Source organism: Mustela nigripes, chromosome 9 (assembly GCF_022355385.1).
Source record: "Mustela nigripes isolate SB6536 chromosome 9, MUSNIG.SB6536, whole genome shotgun sequence".
NCBI classification, from domain to species: domain Eukaryota; kingdom Metazoa; phylum Chordata; class Mammalia; order Carnivora; family Mustelidae; genus Mustela; species Mustela nigripes.
In genome coordinates this window covers 66022775-66043243 of record NC_081565.1, presented here as the reverse complement: position 1 = coordinate 66043243, position 20469 = coordinate 66022775, and positions in this window count along the sequence as shown.

Below are 20469 nucleotides of genomic sequence, written 5' to 3'. Positions count from 1 at the left end.
CCTGAGCTACATGGATGGGTCACGTGCAGGTGCTTCAGTCAACAGCACCAAATGGGCTCATCTTTACAGCTGGGCCAGTGCACTGCTCAGCCCAGTGCCCAATGTGTCAACAAAGAAGCCTCCAGAGGATTCTAACTCCTCATCATTCAAGTCTTCCTATCAGAATCCATGGCCATTCTGGAGCAAAGAACAGCCAGACTCATGGTCCTGACTGAATTCCTAACCACAGGATTCATCAGTGCAATGAAATCTTTCCTTTTTCTTAATGCAGTTATTATTTTATGCCACTAACTTAAAAAAAAAAGCTACCTTTATTGAGATATGAGGTATTATTTATATGCCAAAATACCCACCCATTGAAAGTGTACCATTCAATGAGTTTTAGGTATCACCACAGTCAATTTTAGGACAAGCCCAACACCCCCAATATTTCCATTTTCATCTTTTCTAGTCAATGTTTACTCCTAACTCTGACTCTAGGCAACTTCAGATCTGTTTTCTGACTCTGTAGTTCCTCCTTTTCCAGATATTTCATATAAATGGGAATTCCATTTCATATAAATGGAATCTTATATGAATTTCATATAAATGAACATATGAATCTTTGTGTCTTACATCACTGTGTTTTAGGATAGTTTGTTATGTATCAGTGGATGACTAGAACACTTCTCTCTACTTCCCAGATCATGGGAACCCTTTGGACAATTGTGCTCCAAAGGAGGGGAAAGGGGCCCCAACAATGATTGAGATTGAACTGCCCTTTCGGCTAATTTAGTCAGATTTGAAAGAAATTGAAATGTGATATTCCCTGTTTGATAGAGTAAGATTCATTTGTGGTTCATAATATGAGGAAGTCAAGGAGCTAATTCATTTCTAGAACAGTATTGATGAGTTCTACAAATGTCCACAAAGCACAGATAGCCACAGAAGATGGTTAGCAAATGAGCTTCCCTCTACTTCATGGTCTATCATTAAGTGGGAAAAGCAACAAATCTTACTCAGCCATCCTCTGCTGCCGCCACACCGACATGCAGCTTCATGTCTCTGTTTCAGTGTTGTAGTAAGAAATGAAAGTCACAGTTCCCAGTGGGAAGCTATTGTGCTTCCATATTTTCAGGGAGTTCTAGACTTAAAATCCCTTAGAGTCTTGGGAGCTTTATATTTTTATTCTTTTACAACCTAAATATCAAGAAGTCTGAGATGAAGGATTAATTAACCAAAGGAGCTGTGATCAAGATGTTCCTTATTTATAGGAAAGTGGTGATAAGCAAAATGGAGACAAACTCTGTGAGAAAAGGAGTGGGGGAAATAGAGGCGAACTCAGAAAAGTGTGCAAGAAACCTAGAAGCAAAGATGGGCTAGAGCAACAGGAAACGTGTCATCTGTCCTCACCTCTAAATGTGCACAGGGGCTCCAGCCTACACAAGTCCTGCACAAGTCCTTGGAGCTCTTTCCAGAAGGTCTAGGGAGGGCACTCACAAGTCTTCTCTTGGTAATTCAGTGTGATTTAAAAACAAGGAAGAGAGAGAATATGGTTGAGAGGGACTGTGTTCTTTGCTTAATGTAACCCTCATTTCTCAAACTGTTTTGACTCTGGGCAATGTTTTTATTGGAATCTCTCAGATGTTTTAGTGTCATCTCCTTGAGAATTTCATTTTTAGTTCTTAGTCTCTGCAGAAGATGTCATTGGTGGAGGGATTGTCATGGGTGAGAGGCCATCTTGATTCAGTTGGAGAACAATGTGGATTGGATTACAAAACATCAAGGAGTCTAGGATAGTCCTGTAGGTAGTGAAGATAACTATGGTTCATTGTAATACTCAGTGAGTTCCCAGCTGGAAGAATTATCTACTCACTAAGAGTGAACATTGACCAGAAAAGATGAAAACAGAAATGTTGCACATTGGGCTTATCCTAAAATTGACTGTGGTGACCTCAAAAACTCATTGAATGGTGTACTTACTATGGATGGATCTTATGGTATATAAATTAAATCTCATATAAAATCTCAATAAATCTAGTTTTTTAATAGTATTTTATTTATTTTCTAAAGATTTTATTTCTTCATTTGACACAGAAAGAGAGAGAGCACAAGTAGGCCAAGTGGTAGGCAGAGGGAGAGGGAGAAGCAGACTCCTCACTGAGCAGGGAGCCCAATGTGGGGCTCCATCTCAGGACTCTGGGATCACGACCGGAGCCAAAGGCAGACATTTAACAACTGAGCCACCCAGGCATCCCTTATTTTATTAATTTAAAAAAAAGATTTTATTTATTTATTATTTGAGAGAAAGAGAGAGAGAGAGAGTTGCTGGGGAGCAGAGGGAGAGGGACAAGCAGACTCTGTGCTGAGTATGGAGCTTGATGTGGGGTTCAATCTCATGACCCAGAGACCATGATCTGAGCTGAAACTGAAAGCTGGATGCTTAACTGACTCAGCCACCCAGGCACCTTGCCATATCCGTCTTTTAAAACAAATTTTGTGATATTGTTCACATCACTCCCTTGCTTCAAAGCCGTCAGTAGCTGTGGGTCTTGGTATCTTGTATGTTTTTAGAAATTTTTCCATTCTACATAATCCAGTTTGTTGGCTATAAATGTTCATAGTATTATCTTATGATCCTTCCTATCTAGAGGCATCAGTTTAATGTCTCCTTTTTTATTTATAATTTTATTTATTTGAGTCTTCTCTCTTTTTCTACTGAGGAATAAAGGAGGTGAAAGACATGTACACTGAAAACTATAAAACCCTGATAAAAGAAATTAAAGCAGACACAAATAAACGGACAGACAACCTGCCTTCATCCATTTGGGCTGCTGTCACAAAATACTACAGACAGGTAGGCTACAAACAACAGAAATTTATTTCTCATAGTGCTGGAGGCTACAAATCCAAGATCAAGTTACCAGTATAGTTGAGTTATTCTTTTGGATTGTACACTGCTGACTTCTCACTGTGTCCTCATGGTGGAACAGGTGAGCTAGCTTTCTCTGGGGCCTTCGTTATAAAGGAACTAATCCCATTCATGAGAACTGTGTCTTCATGACCTTATCACCTCCCAAGGCCCTATATCCTAGTGCTATTACCCTGGAGGTTAGAATTTTAACATATACATTTAGGGCAGACACAAACATTCAGATCATAGTACATTCCATGTTCATGGATTGGAAGAACGAATACTGTTGAAATGTTCATACTACCCAAAGCACTCTCACCACGCCTACTCAATAAGTACAAGAAGTCCTAGCCAGAGCAATCACGAAAGAATAGGAAAAAAAAAAAAAAGGCATTCAAATCAGAAAGGAAGAAGTAAAATAGTTTCCACTTGCAGATGACACCATCTTACATATACAAAACCCTAATGATTCCACCAAAACTGTTAGAACTAATGAATGAATTTAACAAAGTTACAGAGCACAAAATCAGCAAATAAAAATCAGTTGCATTTAATATGTTCACAATCAACTCTTCGAAAAGGAAATTAAGAAGGCAATCCCATTAATAATCACATCTAAAAGAATAAAATACTCAAGAGTAATCTCAACTCTATCTTTGATAATTTACCTGTTCATAAAGCACCTGGGGGCTGGCTGCTTCCCACCTTACACGTGACTTTCAGCCAGCTTGCATCACCTCAGAGCTTCCCAGGAAGCTCCATGGCGACCTACTGAAGGGGACTAAAGTTCAGGTCTGGAGAGGAGCAGCTCATGGTATACCTGTATGAGTCCTGGGGGTGCTGTCTCAGGGTCGATGACATCTCCTTCAGGAGAGGACGACAACACCTCTGGTCTTCACCCTGCCCTCTGTGTTCTGGTCCTGTGTTCCAGGGCTGTGCATTCCCTTGTCCTCCCGCATCGGTGTCTGGCCCACATCTGACCCACATCAAAACTCTTAATGATATTGGAATTGTCAGTTTCTGCTTCTGATCACACAAAGTCCAGTTTTCGAAAACAGAGATGTTCTGCTTTGAAGACTCAGTATTGTGTGACTATTTCCTCTTCTTGCTATTTCTCTTCCTATTGGTGATTGCGAGGATTTATCAATTCTGTTCAGGCATTTCTCTGAGCCACTCCTCCAAACCAGAATGCTCTCCGCTTGCATATGACCTTAGAAAAGCCTGTGGGAGAGGCTTAAATTCAGTGACCTACTTTCAGACCGAAACAGGAGGCATGTACAGACTCCATGCTCTTTGGCAGTTTTCTCAGTATTCAAAAGCTCTTTTTTTCCTCTGGTCCTTTTCCATCTCCTATAATTCAAGTGATAGAGTGGTGGCCTAATGCCATTTAAAATGATGTGAGGCTGTCACCGCACTATCACTTTGCAGTGTCACTGCTGGTTTGTCCCCTCACTATGTACAGGACACACGAAGGTTGCTGATGTTAATTAGCAAGTAAGAATAGAAAATAAAAGAAGACGGGGTGGTGGTGGGGGGAGCAGCAGCTTCTAGCACAATCAGGAGACTTTGGATTCATTCACCCCAACTTGCTGCGGGTGCATGGAAACGAACGAGGCCATGCGTGGCGGTGTCAGAGTGGGCACGCCAAGCACTTTCAGTAGACCTTTACTTAGGTGGTCTTGGGTGCCTCTGCCTTTTATTCTTCAGAACAATCTGTGTTCTTCGCCATTGGTTGGAATTTTGTTTTGTATCTGAGCCAAATCCCATCAAGGCTTCTTTAAAAATAATGAGTTGCAGTCAGTTTCTTGAGAAAAGGAAAAAGAGAAGGCTAATCAGTACAAGTGATATGGGGGGAAAATGGGCAGGCATGTGTCAAGTGATTTAAGTCCCTTAGCAAGCGAGGGCGTCCTCCATCAGGCACAGGCAGACCTTGCCTGGTGTACTTAATTGGGAGTCGGGTGGGAGTTTGGCAGCCCTGCAGGCCAGAACAAGCCCTGGGGGAGAGGAGTGTGTGGGAAGAAGGGGGAGGGGCAGGCTGCACACCTGAGCAGTCAGAATTGCAAAGGTCTCCAGGCAAAGGCGTCTCTGGTCTCAACAAGAGCCAATTAGGAGAATGACAAAACCCACACCACAGCTTCCCAACTCATTAATTCCTGCCACTAGAGAATGCAGACCCGTGCCCCCACGTCTCACGTCCCAGACAACAGTGTGCTCACAGCGTGCAGGGTCACTGACTGAGGCTTGCTGCTGCGGGACCCCTGCTGGTGGAGGGCTCGGTGGGACGTCCTGATAATGGACAGGGGCAGGGTGTGAAGTCATGGAATGTGGGGAGAAGGGACCTCTCAGGCTGTCGCCATTGAACCTCACACTTTGCACAAGGACAGTGATGCTCAGAAACCCTGACTTTTCTGGGAAAACGACTTGGTGCAAAGGCCCCACCTGAATGTAAGCTGCCTGGTTCCAAGGCCAAATGCTTTCCCCTGTTCTGCTCTGAGGCATAACGGGTGTGTGTGAGTTAGTCTGGGTTGCCAGAACAAGTACCACAGATAGGGGCTTAAAAAACAGAAACTTCTATAAAACAATAAAAACAAAAACAGGAGAAGAGAAGTTTATGCATCACAGTTCTGGAGGCCGGATGTCCAAGATAAAGACGTTGGCAGGGATGGTTTCTCCTGAGGCCTCTCTCCTTGGCTTGGAGATGGCCGCGTTTCCTGGTCTCCCCTCTGTGCCCATCCCTGAGGTCTGTGTGTTCAAGTTTCCCTTTCTTATGAGGACACCAGAGGAGATTAGGGCCCAGACTAACGGGCTTCATTTTTAACTTAATCAGGAATTAAAGGCCCTGTCTGCAAACACCGTCACATTCTGAGACATTGGGGTTAAGTCCTAAACACATGGGTTTTGGTGTGTGGGGGGGACAAAATTCAGCCCATAACAGAGTGCGACGAGGGAGAGTGTAGTCTGTGCTCCTGTGGTTTTGGTGCAGTCACTGGCTCAGCGTATAAACAATCATTATGTCGCTGCAACCCTATTTTATTGTCTTTGTTTTGCCTTGGAAATAATCTTCTGTGGTCCTAGAGCTTGAGAAGGTTACCCACATTCCACAAGGGGGCTGACGTCCCCTCTCAATGCTGGCGATCGCATGGCAGAAAAAGCCGGGGAGAGCTAGTGTGAGAATCCGTAAGACTTGGTGGTCTTTAAAGTTCTCTGGAATGTTCAGGAGAGAAATCCTAATTTCCAATCCTAATTTCCTTCTGTTTTGTACATCCTTTTTGCCCTCTCCCTCGGGAATACACTTTATATACGTTTGCTTTAAGTCACGCAACATTTTTTACAATGTTCTTTCCTTCACATCGGGAACATCATACACTCGCCCTCTGTATTTGTGACACACTCTGTGACAGCAGCTACAAAGGCCACGGAAGCCCTGTTCATGGAGTTCCAGCTGGAGCGGAATCCTGGATCCTAGATTTTATGTCTCAGCTGTCACTGTTCGTTTGTGCTCCAGGTACAGGGACTGGGCTGTTTTCTTAAGAGACGACTCATGCCTGGAGAAGGTAGCAACAGCCATAATTTTAGTAAAAACCCCAGGACTTGAAGGCGTCAGATGCCTCTGATGGTATAAAGGTGGCCCGATTTCTGTTAAGAACACTGATTTTTTTTTTTTTTTCCATTTTGCAAAGGTTAGGGGAGCAGTTTTCTACCAGGCTGGACAGCCTCACTTGACACGGGGCAGAAGCAGGGGCGGAAGCACGGGGATCAGGCTGCTTCTGCTTAAGCTGACGGGAGCGTCAGCCCCTGGGCAGTGAGCTGCCGTGGGAGCAGGCAGGACGTCTTAGCTTCGTGCATCACCGTGGCCCGGTGTGGGTGCTAGGTCCGGTGTCAGAGGGGCTGTGATGGATATCATCCGCCCTGGTGGGCCTCCTGCAGCTTTCAACCCACCCTTGGTGCGGGGAAGTTCACAGCTCCCCGGCTGTGGGCTCTGGCCTCTTTCTCGCTGCTCTTATAAAGCCGTAACCAGGAGGTAAGAGCGGCTCACACTGGAAATGTGGCGGTGGATGTGTGGGTGAATAGACACAGTAAACACAGGGGCCGAAGAGGCCTGTAAGGGGCCATCACTCCTCACTCTCATTATCAGAGACCTGTCAGGGGAGAGATCAGCTGCTCCCGGGCTCCCTAGGACCTGGTTCACCGGGCGGCTGCTTCTAGTTTCCTCATGGGACATGGAAGAAATTCCTGCCCTGCCTATTTCATGCGTTATCCTGAAGATGAGATGAGAATATGTTTGTAATTCTGGAAATGTGTGATAGACAAGTGTATATGCGTAGGTCTGTAGCTATCTGTACACTTACAGGTATAAGTAGTTAATGCATATGCAAATGTGTGAATTACTCTTATCATCTCCTAGTCATTGTTTTATGTGAAATGTGACAATAATGAGGGATGGAGATAGGGGAGAAAAATGTAAGTTTATAATTCGAATTCCAAAACGATCCTGTGTTTGGGAGAGGAGGAAGGCACACTCAGCGTATGACTTCATTTGTGGTAAGAGGGCTCATAGAGTTAAGTATGTGTGGCTTATAGATCGTCTCCACTTTGTTTTCCAAAAATTACATTCCTGGACATCTAGCTTTGGAACATGAAATGTTTCCCTGATGAAAGAAATTATTGTTAACAGTTAGTCAGGAATATCAAAAGAAGCACATAAGTATGTGTCCTACGATGTGGTTCAAGAGGCTTGTCATCCTTGCTTGCTTTCCTCCCGCCTCAGGAAGACAGCCATTAATATTCCAGAACTATCCTGAGAAGTATTCATTTTCTCCTGAGAGGAGGTTCATTGCTCCCTCTCCCAGCAGTCTTTCCTAGTTAGAATTTAACTCTTCCTGGGTGGGATGTGCATGGGCGTCTGCTACTGCCTGTGTGGACCATGAGCAGGGACCAGGAGGGAGGCCAGGAACCACAAGGTGGCCCCCTTGCTGGGGTGGGAGCAAGGTCTGACCCACCTTAAGATGGTCCCCATCTAGCCTTGGGTGTGGTTCAGAATCCACCCAGACTCATAGAAGGACAAGACCTGCAGCAAGACTATGGAAAGATAGGCCAGAGTTCCAGAGTCTTCTGTCTGGGCCAGTCTCTGGAATGGAAGCAAAGTTAATGTTGGGTTTCCCATGCTGGAGCAGCAATGGCCATTCCAACCCGGAGGGAGCCATCTACGTGGGAGTGGTGTCTCAAACAAGGAAAACGTTCATCGGAGGTCCTGTCAACTCTACTCTGCTTTGTTGTTGATCTGTTTGTCTCTTTGGTTTTAAGGATAGTTACCTCAGAGGGCCTTACCCCCCTCTCTTGAAACATGACTCATTATTACATTTCATTTAGTGACTTCCTCCTATGCAAAAATAAACTGGAGAAGCTTACTGTGACACTACAAAGGAATAAAGTAAATAAATAGAGCCTTTGTGGTGTGTGGGAAATAGAATGAAGGTCAGGTTAAGACCCAATGTACAGAACCCAGATCCTTGGTGTGGCCTTGCTTTGGTTCTCTAGGGAGGCACCAAGCCCTTCCTCTTGGGCTTCCCGTGGTGCAGGGCCCACAGGTATTCACAGAGCTGCTCGGTCCATAAAGTCTTCTGCTCCATTCTCTACTCCCTCTGTCTCTTCACTGACTACTGCTCAGAGGCAGAGGACACAGGCCTTTGAAAACTCCCGAGCCCCTCCGGAATGGTGGAGCCCCAGAAAGGAAGGGCCCAGGTTCAGAGTTACTGACTGGAAGAGTTCCTGCCCACCGGCCAGGAACACCCATAGAAGTTCATACCGTCAGCATCAACTTCAGCTGATTGTGGGGCTGTTTGTGACCAACACACCCCCCCACGGCACTCTGCGCAGCCTTGGGAAGCAGAGCTTGAGAGACAATTAGAATTGGGTTGGCTGGGAGCTTCTCCTCAGTGATCTTGAGATTTGGGACCCGCCCTTTGAACCTTTTCCCCACTTGGTGTCTCAGTTGGTGCCAGGGGCCTCCTAAGGACAGATTTCTGGTTCTGCCCTGAAGTTTCTGTTGGTTCTGACTGTTGTCCCCATGAGGGCCCTGAATGAGAACTTTCTGGAGGCAGGCAGGCCATCACTTCACAGAGACATGAGGGCGCTGGAAACTGGGGGTACACAGCTGCCCTGCAGTCTGGAGCCCCCTGCTTTGCCTACTTGCAGGCCATGTATGGTCGCAAGGGAAGGCCAGCCCCGGCCTCTGGGCAGGCTCGTTCCTCCCCCGGAGCGACTCTAGGTGTGCAAATAGCCTAGGGAAGGATCATTTAAGATGGCCTTTAAAGCCTGATTTGTAAATAACCTAAAACCGAAGACGGAGCAAGTTAAATATTTATTTGAAGATTATGTCTCTAAAGAGGGATTGTTGAAAATTAGCGAGGGCTTTCCCATCTTCTCTCTCCCCTCCCCTGCTGGAGGGCATATTATTTTTACGGCTGTGTTTGACAGCCAGAACAAGCCTCTGTAGATTTACTGGTTGTTTGTAGTGGCATTTATGTGTTTGAATGAGCTGGGCAAACAGGAGGGAGGGAGGTGCGGGAGGCTAATTAACTCTGGGAATCTCTTGCTAACACTTCCACACTCAGAAAATGCTGGTAAAAGAACCATTCACAGGTTTTTACAAAAGAAATCCTTCCCTGAGCATGGCAGGTTTGGAAAGCACAGCTAAGCCACACTCCTGCCCTTACTGATTCAGGGTCTCCAAAGTGAAAGACTTACTTCAGGGCTGAAAATACCTGCGGCCATAACTTGCTGGTTGAGAAAACCCATTCCTGGGATAATGTCACTCAGTCACTCATTCAACACACATTTGCTCCTTCCCCTGAGGGTTCTGGGTCCTGGATATATATAGACATCCAGATGCATACTCGTATACAGATATACATTCATACACATACACATACACAGACCTAGACATGTACATATACACACCGAACCTTCCTTCTAAAGTACACACAGAAAGGTATTAGAAAAATCGCTCGGGCACCTGGGTGGCTCAGGCGGTGAAGCATCTGCCTTCAGCTCAGGTCGTGACCTTCGGGTCCCTGCTCTGCTGGGGGTCTGCATCTCCTTCTGCCCCTCCCCCTGCTCGTGTTCACTCTGTCTCTCTCTCTCTCATAAGTAAATAAATAAATATTTTTAAAAAAGAAAAATTGCCTTTTTTTTTTTTTTGTGGCAAATAGATTTATAGTGAAAACCAAACTTGAGGGGAAAAAAAAAGGCATGAGAACTTTGCCTGGGCAATATATGGTTGTATCCAGAACACTTTCCTTCCCCAGGAAATTGTGTTAGAAGGTAAACTCATTCCATGTTCCCCTGAGACTGAATTCTTGGCAACTCTTCTCTCTGGGCCTCCTCTTGGAGATGAAGAGGCTGGGTTAAATCAGTGTCCCCTTAACAGGCATGAACTTAAGAATCATCTGGAGCTTCTGCTTTGGTAGATCTGAGATGAGGCCCTAGAATCTAGAATTGTTTTTTATGGTTTTGGTGCATTTATATTGGTTTTCTGCTATAATTCTAACAAAGGCCCAGGGGATGCTTAAGACCCAGAATGTTTGGAAAACACTGTAACAGTGTAACAGATGATCTATGAGGTCCCCCCTGGGTATGACATTTTAATATCTTTATTTTTCTAGGAGCTCCTTAGTCCCCTTCAATTGCTATCACTGAAAAAGCTTTAATGAGAGCACTGATGATCAGTAGATTAAAAAAAAAAAAAGATGTATTTACTTGTTTGAGAGAAAAGGAGCGTACATGACCTGGGGGAGGGGCAGAAGGAGAGGGAGAGAGAGTCCTCAAGCAGACTCCTTGCTGAGCGGGGATCCCAATGGGGGCCGCATCCCAGGACCCTGAGATCACGACCTGATCCAAAATCAAGAGTTGGCTGCTTACCCGACTGAGCCACTCAGGATCCCAGATCAGTAGATGTTTTTAAACAAGTAAAAGAGGAACGTGTGAGAGAAGAGCCATACTGAGGCACTACAGCTCTCTGACGATCTTGGTGGAGGGGTAGCGGTGACAAAATGGGGGCAGATTCTCTCAGTGGTGAAGTTAGGACAAGGTCGCTGTACCCGAGGACCGTGCAGGCCTCACGCAGCCACAGCGAGGGTTAGGGCCGCCCCCCAGCTTCCCTGCTCTGGTGGCTGCTGGGCACAGCCTTTCAGAGGCCTAGAGCTCCCGTTCATTTTCTCTCCGCGACCCGCCATCGTTCTGGTGGGGCCGGGGGGTCAAGAACGAACAGACACTTCTCTCTGCCCTTTCCTCAGTTTCTCCCAGCCCAGGGATACTGCCACCGTGAGTGCTTGCTCTACTTCTGTCTCCTCTTCAAGGCACCATCACACCTGGCCTTTCCTCCACCTCGGACACCTGTTGTGACTCAGCGGTCCACCCCTCGGGCGCGGAAGGGTGAGGGGAGCCCTCTGTGTTGTGCACAGGCGCTCTGCCATGTCTCCCTCCCCATCACACCATCTCCTGTGGAAGAGCCCCCGGCTCTACTTCCGGCTCCCCAGGAACTCCTGCAACATGGCTCAAGCTCTTGGGCTCTGGGGACGCCTCCTCCACTCATTGTGGCTTCAACCTCAGAGCAGGTATCCACTTCCTGCTGTTCTCATTCCTGGGCTGCCTTCACCTCTCTGGTCGCGCTCCTCGGGCTTCCACCGTCTCTGCTCATTCCCTGCGTTGAATTCCCTCGGCATAGCGGACTCTGTTTTCTGCCCTCGACCCCATCTAGCTCAGCGCTCAAACGACATCCGCGCTGAGATGAAAGCCGCATCTGCGACAGCCGCGCCTGGCAACTGGCCCGCGGAAATGCTCTCAGCCCCTCCCCAGGAGGTCCCACGTGGAAAGTACCGACCTTCCCAATTCTCTCCTCTTTCCGTGCCCGTGGTCTTCCAGCTCTTTCGATGCCCTGGGTGCAGAGTCCAGAGTCCTCGATCTCCGCCGCTCCTCCCTGCACCTCTCCGCACGTCCCCGGGGCCTTCCACACCTCACCAGCCCTCCGCGAGCCAGCGCCCCGCCTGGCCACCTCCGCACCTGGCCACCTCCGCACCCCTTGCTGCATCCACACCACCCTTCCTTCGGCCGCCTTCCTATCTCGCGGCAGAGGCCTCTCTGCCAGTCCCTGGCCTGTGGGCTGGCCCCAACTCCTGGAGCGACCGAGTCAAACTATTCCTTTCTGTAGATGGCCAACAAAGTCAAGGCGCAACCCATCCTGGATGGTGAGTGCCGCTGCCACCTAACCGGGCCACACAGCCCCTAGCCCTGCCCCCGACTCCACTCCCCGTCCTTCAGACGACCCTGCTTTTCCTGCATGTCCTCTGCTCCCTCCTGCCACGACACCTTTCTTATTTTTTACCTGTCTTCACGTCTTGGTGTAACGCCAGCTCCAACCTAAAGTCTCTCCTAATCCTGCTATCCGGAACTAATCTCTCCTTCCTCAACCGGCTCCGATGTTCCTCTATGCAACTCTTTCGTCTGTTATCACATTCTGCCTGGTAGGTTAGCTACATAGCTTTCATCGTCCCACACGGTAAGTTTTTGGGATGAGGTTTTTGTTTATATTTACAGCTCTTGTTACATACCTGATTCTCAGTGGGGCCGGGTTGACGCCCCCTTACCTGTTAACACTCAGTTTAGTATGTTTCACAGCAATGCTTTCCTATAGTCAGTTCTCTCTCTATTTGAATCTATTTTCTCAATCACATGTCTGTTTTTTCCTTCCAAGAAGAAAATTCCAAGTACTTGTTTCTCTTTTTAACCCAGTCTTTGAAGCGTAATCAACAGATATTTATCATCTACTGGACTAGTTTTCTGATACAATCATATATGGAGTGTCTGTCATTGGTAACATGTTCAGTGGCTTACACAGTTTAGTTTATCCTCTTCAGGAGCGATTCTCTTCACTGGACAGGTGTGAAAAACTAAGGCTGTGAGAGACTTGAGTTGCCAATACCCAGCCCGGGCCTGAAATGAGCTCCGGATGACTCGAAACTCTACTTTGTGAAAGGGGAGAGGCTCTTATCAGTCATCTTGGGAGGAAGTGTTGCACCTGAGGAGTAGACAGGGCAGGTGACCACTCCCAGCTCTGGTTTACTCCTGGTGTTGGAGCTGCCCCTCCGCCTCGGATTCCCCTGGACAGTAGTGAGACGGCTTACCTTATGTCCTTTCTCCTCTGGCTCAGTGCATAGTAACAGGGATTGCCTCTCCAGCCATATTTCCCGTCAGCTCCCTTACAACGGCCCCCACCTTTACCCACATAGGCTCAGGCATCCCAATTCTCAGTAACTCAACCATTGCAAAAAAAAAAAAAATGGTTGTCCTTACAGAAGACGCACCCGATGTCAACTCTGGCCTCCATGGTCATGGATCCAGCTATTAGGAATGGGGTCATGCTCTGTACTGTCCCAGCACGTGATGGGAGCCGTGGAATTCCTGGCCTGGCTTCCACATAGGGTCTGGGCAGGCAGAGCTGTAGGCAGTTCTTTCCGGGGCTCTCTTGTCTGCCAAGTTGGTTGACCTCTGGGGCATGGTGAAAGGTATAGCTTTTTGGTTAGCTTTTCTCAGGCCTTTTCGATTCTCTTGCTTCCTTTCCCCTTTGACTTTTATTGGCTTCTTCATTCATTGCAAGAATGCAAATGCATTGAGGCACGGGTGCCTGGAGTAGCCGGGTTCATTAACCGGAATCCTGCAAGTGAATATAAAAGTGAGAACAGAGTAACGGTGCCGTGCTGGGGTGACTCTCCTTTCTCGCCTCATTTTTAGCTAATCCTCCCTGTCTTGTTTCCCCGTCTCAAGTTTCTGTTGCCTTCTTTTCCCTCTACCCTGAGCCTTTCCTTCTGCCTTCCCTGAATTCTTCTCTTCACCATTGTCTTTTCTCTTCTCTCCGTCAAGGCAAAAAGGACACAGCTTCTCTGGCGGCAGCGTTGGCCTGTCAGACTTCTTGGCCCTCAGGCTGAAAGAGTTCTGGAGTTCTCAGGAATCCTTGCAAGCCTGGCCCCAAGGAGCCCCTTCCCCTTGCCCGCCCAGACCACAGGGAGGAACAAGAAGCCTTCAAGGCACAGACCAGGTTGGACTAGATTCAGGAGCCTAATTACCACCAGAAAATTAAAGAAAGGTAATAATTGCTTTTAAGCACTTAACAAAAGGCAATCTCACCTCGCAGGTTTGTAAATTTGTAGTGAGAACTGATTACAAGCGGGCACTTGTGCTGCCTTCTTTGTGTTTGATTTGCAAACCAGAATGCACACGCCCCCATATGCATAATCGGACCCTCACGGTCCCCGCATCAATGTGGCGATGCAGCAGAACTTTATTTATCCCGTGCTCATTCAAAGAAAAGCTGAATGGAACAAGAAAACTCCCACTTTGCGATGGGATTAGATACCGTGGAGTATTCCTTCCCCGTACTCTTTCAAGGATTTTTTTTTTTTTTTTTTTAAGTTTCTAAATCTGCTTGGGAAAAAAAAAGTAAATTGCCAGAAGTGAGATTAGTGGGGAATATTGTTCTTAGGACAATGGTGTCTTTATGGCTTGACTGGTATGGGCTCCCTGCTTCAAAAAAATACAAGGGCTGGAGGTGTGGGGGTTCTTAATTGCCTACATCTGATCAACGGGCAGCAGAAAAAGAAGAAAGAAAGAAATCTCATTGAGCTCTGATTTAGCCTGGATCGAGTCCACTCGCTAATCAGAGTTTAATGAGGATGCCACTGGCCCTGTTGTATTTGCCAACGCTCCCACTAAGGTCCCTGGCCTTCTGTTTGTGCAGGGAGCACTTTCGTCCTGCCGCCCCACGAAGCAGGATGCGGGCTGAGATGGAGGAGTCCCAGCCCCGAGAAGTTAATTAAGTTTAGGCCCTTGGCATTCCAAGTCACCGGAACCCATGGTGGGAAGCCTCACCCACTGCACAAAAGAGACCCACACGGAGCTCTGAATGATCGTCCCGGTGGGGGTGGTGGGCTCCTGCGCGCCCCACTGCCAGCTCTTAACCCCGGGAACTGTGTCCCCTCCACTGCACAAACTGAATAGGCCTGCAGGACCGCGGGCCGCTTCGGGAGGCAGGAGGATGCGGGAAGCGCATGGGCCGTCATCCAATGTCACTAACAGACGTGCAGGCCCCGGAGTCTGCAAAGAATCCACAGACCTCTGAAGGCCCGGACAAGGGAATGACTTGTTTCCAAGCTGTATTCTTTTTGGTCTAAACAAAAATTCTCGGAAGCAAAACATTGACCTTTAGGTGGGCACGCTACTGTCTCATTGCGTTCCCTATCATCGCCAAGGAGGGAATGCAGCTTCTGTGGCCTCCAGGAGGATGCCCGAGGGCGCTGACACCTTGGGGACGGAAAACACAAATCACAAGGAGCAGCCCCCCCCCCCCCCCGTGAATGGAGCACCCCCTCTTGGCTACGCATTTGCGTTTATGGCACGGGAAGGCAGGAGGGCAACGGAGAGAAGAGGCCCCCTGGAGGGTCCTGGACTTGGGTTGGAGTTCCGGGTCCTCCTGAATTCTCGGAGGGTGTGTCCCTTCTGACAAACAGAACATCTGCCACGTGAGGATTGAGAGCATATGCGCAACCACGGCCTTGAGCAAGGGCACCCGGTAAATTCTCCTTCTCTCTCTCAAAACTGGAGGTCCTCGGAATGCCCTAAAGAGTGGGCGAGCATGCGCACTCCTGAGTCCCACTGTCGGAGCTTCCTGTCAATAGGTTTGGGTGAGGCCCGAGACTCTGCATTCCTCACAAGCTCCCTGCTGCTCCTGCTGAATTGTAGGCCACACGTGTAGACACTGCCTTAAACCTTCTCTCTTTCCTTCCTTCCCTCCTTTCTTCCTTCCTTTCCTCTTTCCTTCCTAATTTTACTGTGGTTTCTCTAGTGTCTGCAACAGTGCCTGGCCCACTGCGGGTGTCCCATTAAAATGTATCAAACTAATGAAAGCAGCCCCATGAAATAAATAGATGAAAAGACAAGGTTCCAGAAAGATAGGTAACTTGGCCAAGATTATACAAGCAAGAGATGGCAGAGAAAGGACAAGCACCAGATAAGTGAGGCTTCAAAGCCAGTGCTCTTAACACCCATGCCAGCTTCTGTCACTCCCAGCATGCTCTGGGCTGAGGCAAATCTGGGCGCATTTCCTTTGGGAATCTGGAAATCCTGACTGGCATCCTCACCCAGGGCTCTGTAGGACTCCTTCTCTCCCAAGAGCAAAACTGAAAGTGTAGGGGGCAGCTGCTTGGCCTCAGATGGCAAAGGCGGTCCTCTGAGAATCTACTACTGAGACAACCCATTCTTTTTGAACATTTGGAAGTATCTAGAGAGAATTTTACCAACATTCTTTCCTTCATTTATTGGAGAGCTGACTGAAATGTTTTTCTGCCTCATAGTTTGAGTTTAGTCTCCAAGGAAATTCTTCCTCCAGACCATGGGCAAGCTCTTGGATCTTGTTTTATAATCCCAGCTGTTGAAACAGCAGCTATAAACTCTGTGGAGACCTATTTGGTTATCATGCACCATGAGAGGTTCAATAAATGTTTGAACAAATTAATGGGCAAAACATTTTAGATTAAAATTTTATTTTGATGCTATAGATTCATGTGCAGCTATAAAAATAATACAGAGATATTCCTTATACCCTCTATCCAGTTTCTCCTAAGTAGTGACATCTTGCAAAGCGAATGTGCAATGTCACAACTAAGATATTGACATTGACACAGTCAAGATACAGAGCGTTTCCATCACCACCTGAATCCTCACGTTGTACTTTTATAGTCCTCCTCACTCTTTCCTGCGTCTCCCTCTCCACTCTAACACTGTGGAAATCACTAATCTGTTCTCCGTGTCAATAATTTTGTTACGTCAAGAACGTTAGGTAAGTAGAATCAGGTAGCATGTTTCCTGCTGAGATTGATTTTCTTTTTCACTTAACACAATTCTCTGGAGATTCATCCAAGTTGTTGATGTATCATGTGTTTATTCCTTTCTTGCCAAGTAATATTCCACGGTATTGAAACTGAAGTTTGTTTAACCGTTTACCTGTTAAAGGACATTTGGATTGTTTCCAGTTTTTTTTTGACTCCTAGGAACAAAGCTGCTGTGACCATTCATGGGTAGGTTTTCGTGTGACCAGACATTTTCATACTTCTGAAGCAAATGCACTGGACATATAATTGTTGGGCTTCAAGAGAGTTTATTTTTTATTTTTTATTTTTAAATGAAATTGCCACACTGTTTTCCAGAGTGGTCGTACCATTTTACACTCTCTCCAGCCATGTATCAGTGATCTGGTTTCTCTGCAGCCTCCCTAATATTACTTTTTGTCACCATTTTTTATTTTAGCTGTTCCTATTCTGTGTGTACTGATATCTCATTATGGTTTAAGTTGTATTTCTCTAGTGGGTAATAAAACTAAACGTCTTTTCATGTGCTTATTTGGCATATGTATGTCCTGTTTGGTGAAAGGTCTGTTCATTGTTTGCCCATTTTCTAGTTGGATTGTTTGTTTTATTATTGTTTATTACTTTCGAGTTTTTAGACTTCATTATACATTCTAGATGCTAGTCCTTTGTTAGATATGCTGTTTGCATATCTCTGAGTCTGCAGCTTGCCTTTTCATACTCTTGACAAAGTCTTTCATGGAGTAAAATATTTTTATTTATTTATTTTTTAAAACAATGTTTTATTTATTTATTTGAGAGAGAGAGAGTATGAGAGTATGAGAGAGAGAGAGAGTGCACACAAGCAGGGGTGAGAGGGTAGAGGCAGAGGGAGAAGCAGGACCCCCTGCTGAGCAGGGAGCCTGATGTGGGACTCGATCTCAGGACCCTGGGATCATGACCTGACCCAAAGGCAGATGCTTATCTGACTAAGCCACCCAGGCATCCCAGAGCAAATATTTTTAATTTCAATGAAGTCTAATTTATCAGTTTTTCCTTTTATGGACTATGCTTTTGGAATCAAGTCTATGAACACTTTGCCTAGCCCTAGATTCTGAAGATTTCTTCACAGTGTTCTTCTAAAAGTTTTATAGCTTTACATTTAGCATTTCAATTCATGATTTACACATTGAGTTAGATTTTATATAAGGTATAAGCTTAGATAGAAGGGGTTTTTTTTTTTTTTCCTGTCTATGAATGTCCACTTGCTACAACACTGTTGAAAAACATATCTTTCCTCCATTGAATTGTTTTTACACCTTTGTCAAAAAGTTGAGTGTATTTGTGTACCTACTTCTGCATTCCCTATTCTGTCCCATTGGTATCTTTTCCTCAATACCACCCAGTTTTGATTCATGTAGCTACAAAGTAAGTATTGAAGCTTATCCTTCCCACTTTAATCTTCTTTCTCAAAGTTGTCTAGTTACTCTATTCCTTTTGTATTTCCATATAAATTTTTGAATATTCTTGTTTGTATCCATAAAAACTCTTGTTGATATTTTGATAGGAATTGCTTAAATCTTTCAACCAATTTTCATTTTTATCATGTGAAGTGTTGAAGTTTATGTCCATATGACACATATCTCATATCATGTTTTTTCTTTCTTTCATCAACATTTGGAATTTTTGGCATACAACTTCTGTATGTGTTTTGTTAGACATATCTGTAAGTATTTCATTTTTCTGAGTGATGGTAAATGGTATTATATTTTGAGTTTCAATTACCATGTGGTCATTACTACTATATTACTGATATATACTGATATACAACTGACTTTTGTATCCTGTTCTTATATCCTGTGAACTTACTGAGTTCACTTATTGGTTATGGAATTTTTTTGTAGATTTCTTGAGAATCACCATCACATAATCCATACATAGTGGCAATTATAGTTCTTCTTTTCAAATTCTCTTTTTCTTTCTTTCTTTCTTTTTTTTTTTTAACCTTCTTTCACTTTACTTTTTGTTGCCTTGTTATATAGTTAGAACTTACAGTAGTGTGTTGAATGAGTGGTGAACACTGAGTAAGTAATGAATGATTGTCCTTTTGAGATATTCTTGCCTATTCTCAATTTTAGCAGGAAAGCATTCATTCTTCCACCATTAAATATAACATCAGCCTGAGGTTTTTTTTAGTATGAAGCTCTTTATCAGGTTGAGTTCATTCCTCTTTATTTCCATTTTTCTGAGGATTTCATCATGAATGCTTGTTGGATTTTGCCAAGTGATTTTTCTGCATTAATTGGTATGATTATGTGATTTTTAAAAAGATTTTATTTATTTATTTATTTATCTATTTGTCAGAGAGAGAGAGAGAAAGAGAGCGCATGCACAAGCAGGCAGAGTAGCAGGCAGAGGTGGAGAAAGAAGCAGGCTCCCTGCCGACCAAGGAACCTGATGTGGGACTTGTTCCTGGGATCCTGGGATCAGGATCTGAGCCAAAGGGAGTGGCTTACCTGACTGAGCCACTCAGGTGTCCCAACGTGATTTTTTTTTTTCTCAGATTACAATGATTGATTTCCAGGAATTCAATCAGTTTTGCAAATCTAGAATAAAGCCCACTTAGTTATAGTGTATGATTCTTTTTATGTATTCCTGAATTTGATTTTCTAATATTTTGTTTGGAAGATTTGCATCTGTATTCTAATAGTCCTTAGTCTTCTTCTTCTTCTTCTTTTTTTTTTTGGTATTGTCATTTTCTGTGTCTGATTTTGATGTCAGGGTAATAGTAGCATCATAAAATCAAATTTTGGAAGTGTACCCTCCTCTATTTTCTTGAAGAGATTGTGTAGAATTACTGTTAATTCTTTAATCATTTGGAAAAATTCTTCAGTGAAATTATGGGCCTAAAGATTTCTTTTTGAGAGTTTTTAAATTACAAGTTCAATTTTCTTAATAGTTGTAGGGCTATTCAAATTTTCCAGTTATCTACTTCGTATTGGGTGAATTTTGATAGTTTGTGCTTTTTGAGAAATTGGTCCATATCCTCTAAATTTCATGTTTATGTGTGTAAGGTTGCTTGTGGTATTTCCTTAGTATCTTTTTGATATTTCTAAGGTTTGGAGCGATATTTTCTGTTTCATTTCAGATACTGGTAATTAATGTTTTCTCTGTTTTTTCCTTGTCAGTCTTGCTAGAGTTGAATCAGTTTGGCTGATTTTTTTTTTAATCACTTTTTCTTCATTGAAATTCTCTATGTTCTATGTAATTATTTTACTTCCTTTGAGCTTCCTCTTTAATTCATGGATCTTTTTTAGAAGTGTATTGTTTAGTTTCCAAATGTTTGGAAATTAAAAGAGCTCATATTGGGTTCTAAAATTCTTCCATTAAAAAAGTTTTGTGATACGTAACATTGCTAACATAATATGGTCCTAAGTGACCAACAGTGTCAGATTTCTTATCTATGGGTGGCTATGCTGTGAGATTAGGCTACAGCAGTGTCTGGTCAGGGAAGACTTTGGTCTTGACTTTTCTTTCTTCTCAGGAAGTTGCCTGAGAGCCTTGACTTTTAAGTCTCTGGTCCAGCCTCCCAGGAATGGCTGATAGGCCATTGATAATCATATTTTTGTGGAGACTAGGGAGTTCCCTTCATTTAATAATGTCTTCACTAGAGGTCATAGATAA